We start from the raw sequence: 8,611 nt of genomic DNA on the forward strand, positions 1-8,611 counted from the left end.
TTGAACTTGGATTTGAACACTTTAATTAACGTCCCCTTCAGTCCAACAGCACTTCTGTACATATTCATAATTCATTTCCTTATATTAATTCTGTCTATCTATAGATCAATCAATCATATTTAGTGAGCACTTACTGTGTGCACAGCACTGTACTAACTACTTGGGAGAGTGCAATGTCTCTTGGAGGAGATGTGCTTTTAGTGTCTAGCTTCATCGCTCAGGGGTTAGAGCACTGGTCTTGTAAACCAGGGGTTGTGAGTTCAAATCTCGCTGGGGCCTATATAGCCTCATTTTAGGGAAGCAGCATAGCTCAGTGGAAAGAGCCCAGGCTTGGGAGTCAGATGTCATGGGTTCGAATCCAGCTCGGCTACTTGTCAGCTGTTTGACTGTGGGCAAGTCACATAACTTCTCTGTACCTCAGTTTCCTCATCTCTAAAATGGGGATTAAGACTGTGACCCTCACGTGGGACAACCTGATTATCCTGTATCTACCCCAGTGCTTAGAACAGTGCTCTGCACATAGTAAGTGCTTAACAAATACCAACATCATTACTATTATAAGGCTTTTTTTTAGTATTTGATAAGCACTATAATAATAATAATAATGTTGGTATTCACTATGTGCCAAGCACTATTCTAAGCGCTGGGGTAGATACAAGATAATCAGGTTGGGTACAGTCCCTGTCCCACATGGGGCTCACAGTCTTAATCCCCATTTTACAGATGAGATAGCTGAGGCACAGAGAAGTTTAGTGACTTTCCCAAAGTCACACAGCTGACTAGTGGTGGGGCTGGGATTAGAACCCATGACATCTGACTCCCGAGCCCAGACTCTTTCCAAAGTGGGGAGAGTGATCGTCTGTCAGATATGAAGGTGGAGGGAGTTGCGAGCCAGAGGCAAAATTTGGGCGAGGCTGCTGGTGATGAATGGAGGTACCGTGAGGAGGTTGGTGTTAGAGGAGCAAAGCGTGTGGGCTGGTTTGTAGTAGGAAATCAGGGAGGTAAGCTAGGAGGGGGCAAGGTGATTGAGTGTTTTAAAGCCTGTGGTAAGGAGTTTCTGTTTGATGTAGAGGTGGATGGGCAGCCACTGGAGATTTTTGAGGAGTGGGGAAAGTGTAATTAGCACTGTTGGGTTTATGATGACAGAACTTGTGACCATAGTGGTGGGAATAAAAGAAAAACATGAGAAGAAGCATGGCCTACTTGGATAGAGCCTGGGCCTGGGAGTCAGAAGGACCTGGATTCTAGTCCCGGCTTTGCCATTTGTCTGCTGTGTGGCCTTGGACAAGTCACTTCACTTCTGTGTGCCTCAGTTACCACATCTACAAAATGAGGATTAAGACTGTGAGACCCATATGGGATTTTGGTCAACCTGATTATTTCGTATCTGCCCCAGAGATTAGAACAGTACCCGATACATAGTAAGTGCTGAACAAATGCCATTAAAAACTAACAAAAACCAACAAACAAAAAAAGCCTTCCTCCCAAAACAAAAAAAATTCAATTTTGCCAACATAAAACACAAGTATATCCAACAAAATAAGAGTAAACAGTATAGAGTAAGCAGTCTATCTATATGCCATAGCACAGCTTAGTTATAGAGCATGAACCTGGGAGTCAGAAGGATGTGGGTTCTAATCCCTGCTCCGACACTCATCTGCTGCATGACCCTGAGCAAGTCACTTAAATTTTCTGTGCCTCAATTACCTCATCTGTAAAATGGGGATTAAGTCCACGAGCCCCATGTGGGTCCAATACTCAGTCTAACGTGGTTTGCTTGTATCCACCCTAGCGCTTACTACAGTGCCTGGCATATAGTAAGTTTTAAATAATAATAATCATAGTATTTATTAAGTGCTTACTATGTGCCAGGCACTGTTCAAAGCACTGGGGTAGATATAAGGCATTCGGGTTGGACCCAGTCCCTGTCCTACATAAGGCTCACTGTCTTAATCCTCATTTTACAGATAAGGGAACTGAGGCAGAGAGGAGTTAAGTGACTTGCCCACAGTCACACAGCTGACAAGTGGTGGAACCAGGATTAGAACCCATGGCCTTCTGACTTCCAGGCCTGTGCTCTACCCACTAGACCACACTGCTTCTCTACAAATCTCATAATTATTATTACTGTTATCAGTTTTGTAAAGACTAACAAAGGACCACTTTCCCATATACGCTGGTTGCCTTTTGTGGTAAGCCCACAACAAGTGGCTTTTTTAGTGACTGTCTGTGGAACTCATTCGCTCTCATGGCTTTGACTACCATCTCTACGCAGATGACACGCAGATCTACATCTCCGCCCCTGTCCTCTCCCCCTCCCTTCAGGCTCGCATCTCCTCCCGCCTCCGGGATGTCTCCACCTGGATGTCGGCCCGCCACCTAAAACTCAACATGAGCAAGACTGAGCTCCTCATCTTCCCTCCCAAACCCGGTCCTCTCCCAGACTTCTCTATCACCGTGGATGGCACGACCATCCTTCCCGTCTCTCGGGCCCGCAATCTCGGTGTCATCCTTGACTCGTCTCTCTCGTTCACCCCACGCATCCTATCCGTTACCGAGACCTGCCGGTTTCACCTCTACAATATCGCCAAGATCCGCCCTTTCCTCTCCACCCAAACGGCTACCTTACTATTACGGGCTCTCGTTATATCCCGGCTAGACTACTGTGTCAGCCTTCTCTCTGACCTCCCTTCCTCCTCTCTCGCCCCGCTCCGGTCTATTCTTCACTCCGCTGCCCGGCTCATCTTCCTGCAGAAACGATCTGGGCATGTCACTCCCCTTCTTAAACAACTCCAGTGGTTGCCTATCAACCTCCGCTCCAAACAAAAACTCCTCACTCTAGGCTTCGAGGCTCTCCATCACCTTGCCCCTTCCTACCTCTCCTCCCTTCTCTCTTTCTACCACCCACCCCGCACGCTCCGCTCCTCTGCCGCCCACCTCCTCACCGTCCCTCGGTCTCGCCTATCCCGCCGTCGACCCCCGGGTCACGTCCTCCCGCGGTCCTGGAACGCCCTCCCTCCTCACCTCCACCAAACTGATTCTCTTTCCCTCTTCAAAACCCTACTTAAAACTCACCTCCTCCAAGAGGCGTTCCCAGACTGAGCTCCTCTTCTCCCTCTACTCCCTCTGCCATCCCCCCTTTACCTCTCCGCAGCTAAACCCTCATTTTCCCCTTTTCCCTCTGCTCCTCCACCTCTCCCTTCCGATCCCCACAGCACTGTACTCGTCCGCTCAACTGTATATATTTTTGTTACCCTATTTATTTTGTTAATGAATTGTACATCGCCTTGATTCTATTTAGTTGCCATTGTTTTTACGAGATGTTCTTCCCCTCGACTCTGTTTATTGCCATTGTTCTTGTCTGTCCGTCTCCCCCGATTAGACTGTAAGCCCGTCAAACGGCAGGGACTGTCTCTATCTGTTGCCGACTTGTTCATCCCAAGCACTTAGTACAGTGCTCTGCACATAGTAAGCGCTCAATAAATACTATAAATAAATAAACCTGTGAACAACAACAACAACGAGGAAGAGACTGGGAGGGCACTGATGGACTCTACTTAAGGCAGGTGAAGGGAGGCAGGTGAAGGCTGGCCTGTGGGGGTGAAGGATGGAGGGAGGCGTGGCTTTCTCTCTATTGCTTTCTACCCAGGATTGGGTCCAGACCAATCAGCGACTGCTACGTAGAACCAAAGCTGCGATGCCAAAGGCAGATAAGCTGCGGTTGCTGTGATGAGTGAGTGGGCACCTGGAGATATCATGAAAGCACCTGCAGACAGAGGCTTGCAGAGAAGCAGCTCAAAGGAGAAGGAAGAGGGGAACATGCTGAGAGCAGCACTTGGAAGCAGCAGAAAGAAGAAGTGTTGGCAGAATGGGCTCCTTTGACCACAGCCTGGTATTGGAACCTTGGTTGAGTGGATGAGTGTCTGATGTGTTGCTCCCTTGCACACTGGTAAACCTAAAAAGGTTTCCACACTAACCTTAGTGATCAGAGGTATGGATTGACTTCTACTATGTGTCACTGAGGCTCTCCTGGTCCAGGAAGGTCCTGGTTGGTATGAACTGGGGGCTTGCCATGCTTTTGTTTGCTTATCAACTATATGCTGTTTTTTACTGGATCAGCAGTTTACTGAGAGCTCTTTTGAAGGACTTAGACTGTAATGTCCTAGATGGTAGGAGACATGTCTACCAACTCTATAATGTACTCTCAAGTGCTTAGCATAATGCTCTGCACACAGTAAATGCTCAAAATTGATTTACTTACCTCTCTAGTGTTCCCTGTTGGCTTGCAATTCCAGGGATGTTTTCAGAAAATATCCCAGTCATTATTTCAGGGAGCAGTGGAGAGGGGACAACAGCAGCACTGTGGACATGTGGTGGTGATTCAAAAGTGAAAAGCATCCAGTCTGTTACCATCCATCATGAGTTAGCAAGGACCTGGGTGAAAAGCTTAATGGCTCTCTTGGTTGGGAAATTCAATGGAGCTTCCTCGTGATATTATGCAGAGTAACTTGGTGACATGACATGGTCTGTGAAAACAACTGAACTTCCTTCACCCATTTTAATAACTAACAACTCAGGATCAGCAAGTTCTCATGGCCCCTAAATTTATTTTTTACAGAGGTGCACTTATCAGCCACAAAGCCAAATTGACCAGCATTGCTCTGGAAAACTGACCTCATTAAATCTGTTTTAATCATTTTATTAGCTCACTCACAACTGCAGCTTTGTTTCTCTTGTTTCTTAGCAAAGCCAAAGATCACTTTGGGGGCTTGGGGACAGGAAAATGGTCAATCAGTAAATGGAATTTATTGTTCTTTGTAGAGCACTGTATTAAACACTTGGGTAGGTCCAAAATAAGAGTTGGAAGACACAATCCCTGCCTTTTAAGAGCTTACAACTTAGTGATGTCTAAGCTGCAAAGCCCCTGTCAGGATCATGTATGGAGAGTTTCCAGTACTCTACCAGTGTTGTCTATGGGAGGTAGAGTCGAGCAGAGGCCTGTCTATTCCATTTCTAGCTTGGGCATTGACTAGTGAGTGGAAGGTAATCTGCTCCAAGTCAAAACTCACCTGTGTTGGGCAGCAGTGGCATGGGAGAGAGTCAAGGGCGATGACTTATTCTTATTGCATGGAAGAAAGCAATGGTAAATTACTTTTGTAATTATACCCAGAAAACTCTGTGGATATACTACTAAAACGATTGCAGATAGAGGTGGGGCATTCTGGGAGAGATGTAACTACAGAGTTGCTGTGGGGGCAGAGACAACTCAATGGTATAATGTAAAACAAGCTGCTAAGAATCCACTCGCTGGAAGTCAAAATTCAAGATCACGAAGCATCAGCATGCTATTTGAGTCTTGGAAATGCTGCTCTTGTTTAGATGCCAGTCAAGGAGAGACCGACCAGAAGACCTCCCCCCATCATTTACTCTAATTGTTTTTTCCTAAAATGTTAGAAGATTCCACAAGTTGAACTCTGAGAAAATAGCTGCATAAACTATGCCTCAATCAGGCCCTCGGAGAAGAGGAGGCCATGAATAATTCAGCAGATGACTTGGGTTTGCTTTTTCCTCTAGTTGTCCCACAATAGGTCACAAGTGAATAAGCTCAGTGGAGGATGCGGCCTTCTCAATATAATTAGTCTTCCTTTAACACTACTGAATGAGCACTTCTGTTTTATTGTGCCCTGGAGCTAAAATGGTTATTAGGTTATAGAACAAGCAAATTATTGCTAAATGCCTTGGGTGGATTATTCAACAGCTCCTACCACTTTATTAATCGTGTTTTTACGTCATCAGACAGATTTAAGCTGTGGATTATTGATGTGGACGATTAAAAGAAATCTGCCTTTCTCTTTATGGGTACACTCACGTCCACACACTCAAAAGCCTACTGGGGCAGGAATCCTAATAAATGCTCTAAATCTGAAATCTTATCTCAAACAGGATCATCACTGGGCTTTGAGGAAACTTTGCCACCTCAATTGTTCCTAGTTTTTTTTTTTCCAGGATTGGTGCTGCATTTCCCCATCTGACTTGCCTCACAAGGAATCTAGGATAATATTTATTAAGTGCTTAGTAAGTGTGGTACTAGACTCTGGAATAAATATAAGATAAGCAAGTCAAATACAGTCCCTGTTCAATGTAGCAGTTATGAATATTTTACAGATGGCGATACTGAGGCACAGAGGTTATGTGACTTGCCCAGGGTTATCCAACAGACAGGTGGAAGATCTGGGACTGGAACCTAGGTCCTCCAACCCCCGTCCCTGGCTCATGCTCTTTCCACTAGGCCAGTTAGGCTACAATGAAAAGTGCTTCTTTTGGCTCTGTTCCATTGGAAACAGAAGATCCTTAAAGCCTTATGTTGCATGGAAGTCTCAGCCCACTTAGAGACTGGTTCTACACCACTCAAGTCAAGAGGAGATTTTGAGCAATTACCTTTCAATACTGTTAAAATAATCTATTTGGAGAGCTGAATGTTCCAGCTGGACTGTATTCATGGGTAATTACTCAATCTTCCCCTTTACTTTGGCTCTGTGGACAAGGGCTTGGTTCTTGGGTTCTTCCATAAGGACTTCCCACCCTCACAATGCTTCAGTATTCTGTAAATATTCTTATACCTTATTAACTCCCCAGCACTCAGAAGGACCTGAGTTCTAATCCTGACTCTGCCACATGTCTGCTGTGTGACCTTGGGCAAGTCACTTAATTTTTCTGTGCCTCAGTTACCTCATCTGTGAAATGGGGATGAGGGTGTGAGTCCCATGTGGGTCAGGGACGGTATCCAACTTGATGAACTTGTATCCACCCCAGTGCTTAGAACAGTGCTTTTCATTCATTTATTTGAGCGTACTTATTAAAGTGCTTATTTTATGCAGAGCACTGTACTGAGCATTTGGGGAAAGTACAGTGCAGCAATAAAGAGTGACAATCCCAGCCCACAATGAGCTCACAGTACAGGGATGGGGAAACAGCCAACAATACAAATAGACACCAATATAAATTAAATTACACATGTATACATAAGTGCTGTGTGGTGGGGAGAGGGGGCATATAGTAAATATTTAGCAAGTACAAAAATAATTTGTAATATGCACCTCTCCCAGTAGACTGTAAGCTACCTGTGGGTAGGGATCACATCTGCCAATTTTGTTGTATTATACTTTCCCAAACACTTAGTTCAATTCTCTGCACACAATAAGCACTCGTTTAAAAAAAACTGATTAAATGATTACCTAAGTCAAGGAGGATCCTTTTGTTTAAAAATGTTTTCTAACTGAAGACAGGAGGTGAGGGGTAGACACCCAAGAGGGAAGATTGCTAAGAAGGGCACCAAGAGTGTGCCCTCTTAAGCCATGCTGTATATATGAGTGGTGTGGGCAGCAACAGCCAACACAAATAGGCCCCAGTTGACACTGCTTTACACAGAGTTGAGTTTTATTTGATTTCAACTCAGTCACTAAATGACTGGGTCACAGGCAACTGTCCAGAGACCAGGGAAGATGAGTCAAAAGAAATGAGCTGAGAGATATTTATGTATGTTTTGGTAGCAGTGTGTAGACTCAAGCCTGAATCTTTAAACAGGTTTATTGCACATTATACCAAGTGCATCTCTCTATAAAGGTCCATGAAACCCTACTGTGTTTTCAGCTCTCTCTGCATATGGAGAATCATTTCTTAAATTTTAAATGGTATTTGGTAGGCACTTACTATGTGCCAGGCAGTGTATTAAGTGGTGGAGTAGATACAAGCTAATCAGATTGGACCCAATCCATGGTCCGCGTGGAGCTCACAGTCTTAATCCCCATTTTACAGAAATAACCGAGACAGAGAAATTGAGGTGCCTGAAGTCACACAGCAGATAAGTTACAGAGCAGAATTAGAACCCAGATCCTTTTGACTCTCAGGCCCGTGTTCCATCCACTAAACCACGCTGCAAGAGTCTCAAAACTAATGCATTAGTTACTGAATTCCTGGATTGGATTTGGTGCTTTAAAAACCCAGGTGGGTTAAAAATAGATTCAGCCAAAGGTCTGATCAAGTTAAGTAATAATATGACAGAAAACCTTAGAATATTAGGAGGAAAATGGGGACAAATCTCAGCAGATCTGATACCCTCCATCTTTTCAAGTTTTTCTTAGGACATTAAGAAGGAATTTATAGATGGAGATGGGGTAGCCGCTGTGACAAAGCTGCCTATTACCCCTGGGGAACGTTCAGTACTTCCCTTGCCTGGTGTCTGCTGTGGCCCATGACCCCTCTGCTTCTTTCCTGCTGGATTTTAGCTGACGTTCTCCAGTCCTTGTGGGCAGGGATCATATTGTCCAACTCTACTGTATTGTACTTTCCAAAGTGCTTGGTACAGTGCTCTTCATAGAGTGGGCATTCAATAATTATTGATAAAAATAATAATTGATTTTATTAAATAGATTTTAGGGTTTTAAGACCTTGCCCCAGGACTCACACTACTCTTTGTTGAAATGTAGGTGACTCTAGCTGCAGCATTAAAGCTTCTAGGCTACTAGAGAGTTGCTATCTTAATAGAGTGGTAAAGTTTCCTGAGCCACAGGCAGGGAATATTTTAGACACTGCGAAAAATCTAGCTCACTGA

General features: G+C 44.6%; 1 non-coding gene across 1 annotated transcript; it reads left to right on the forward strand.

Annotated features, from left to right (window-relative positions):
- Positions 1-206: 206 nt before the first annotated feature.
- TRNAT-UGU lies at positions 207-279 on the forward strand. Its single transcript has one exon. It is a non-coding gene; the product is annotated as a tRNA-Thr (tRNA).
- The last annotated feature ends 8,332 nt before the right edge of the window (positions 280-8,611 follow it).

Source organism: Ornithorhynchus anatinus, chromosome 3 (assembly GCF_004115215.2).
Source record: "Ornithorhynchus anatinus isolate Pmale09 chromosome 3, mOrnAna1.pri.v4, whole genome shotgun sequence".
NCBI lineage: Eukaryota > Metazoa > Chordata > Mammalia > Monotremata > Ornithorhynchidae > Ornithorhynchus > Ornithorhynchus anatinus.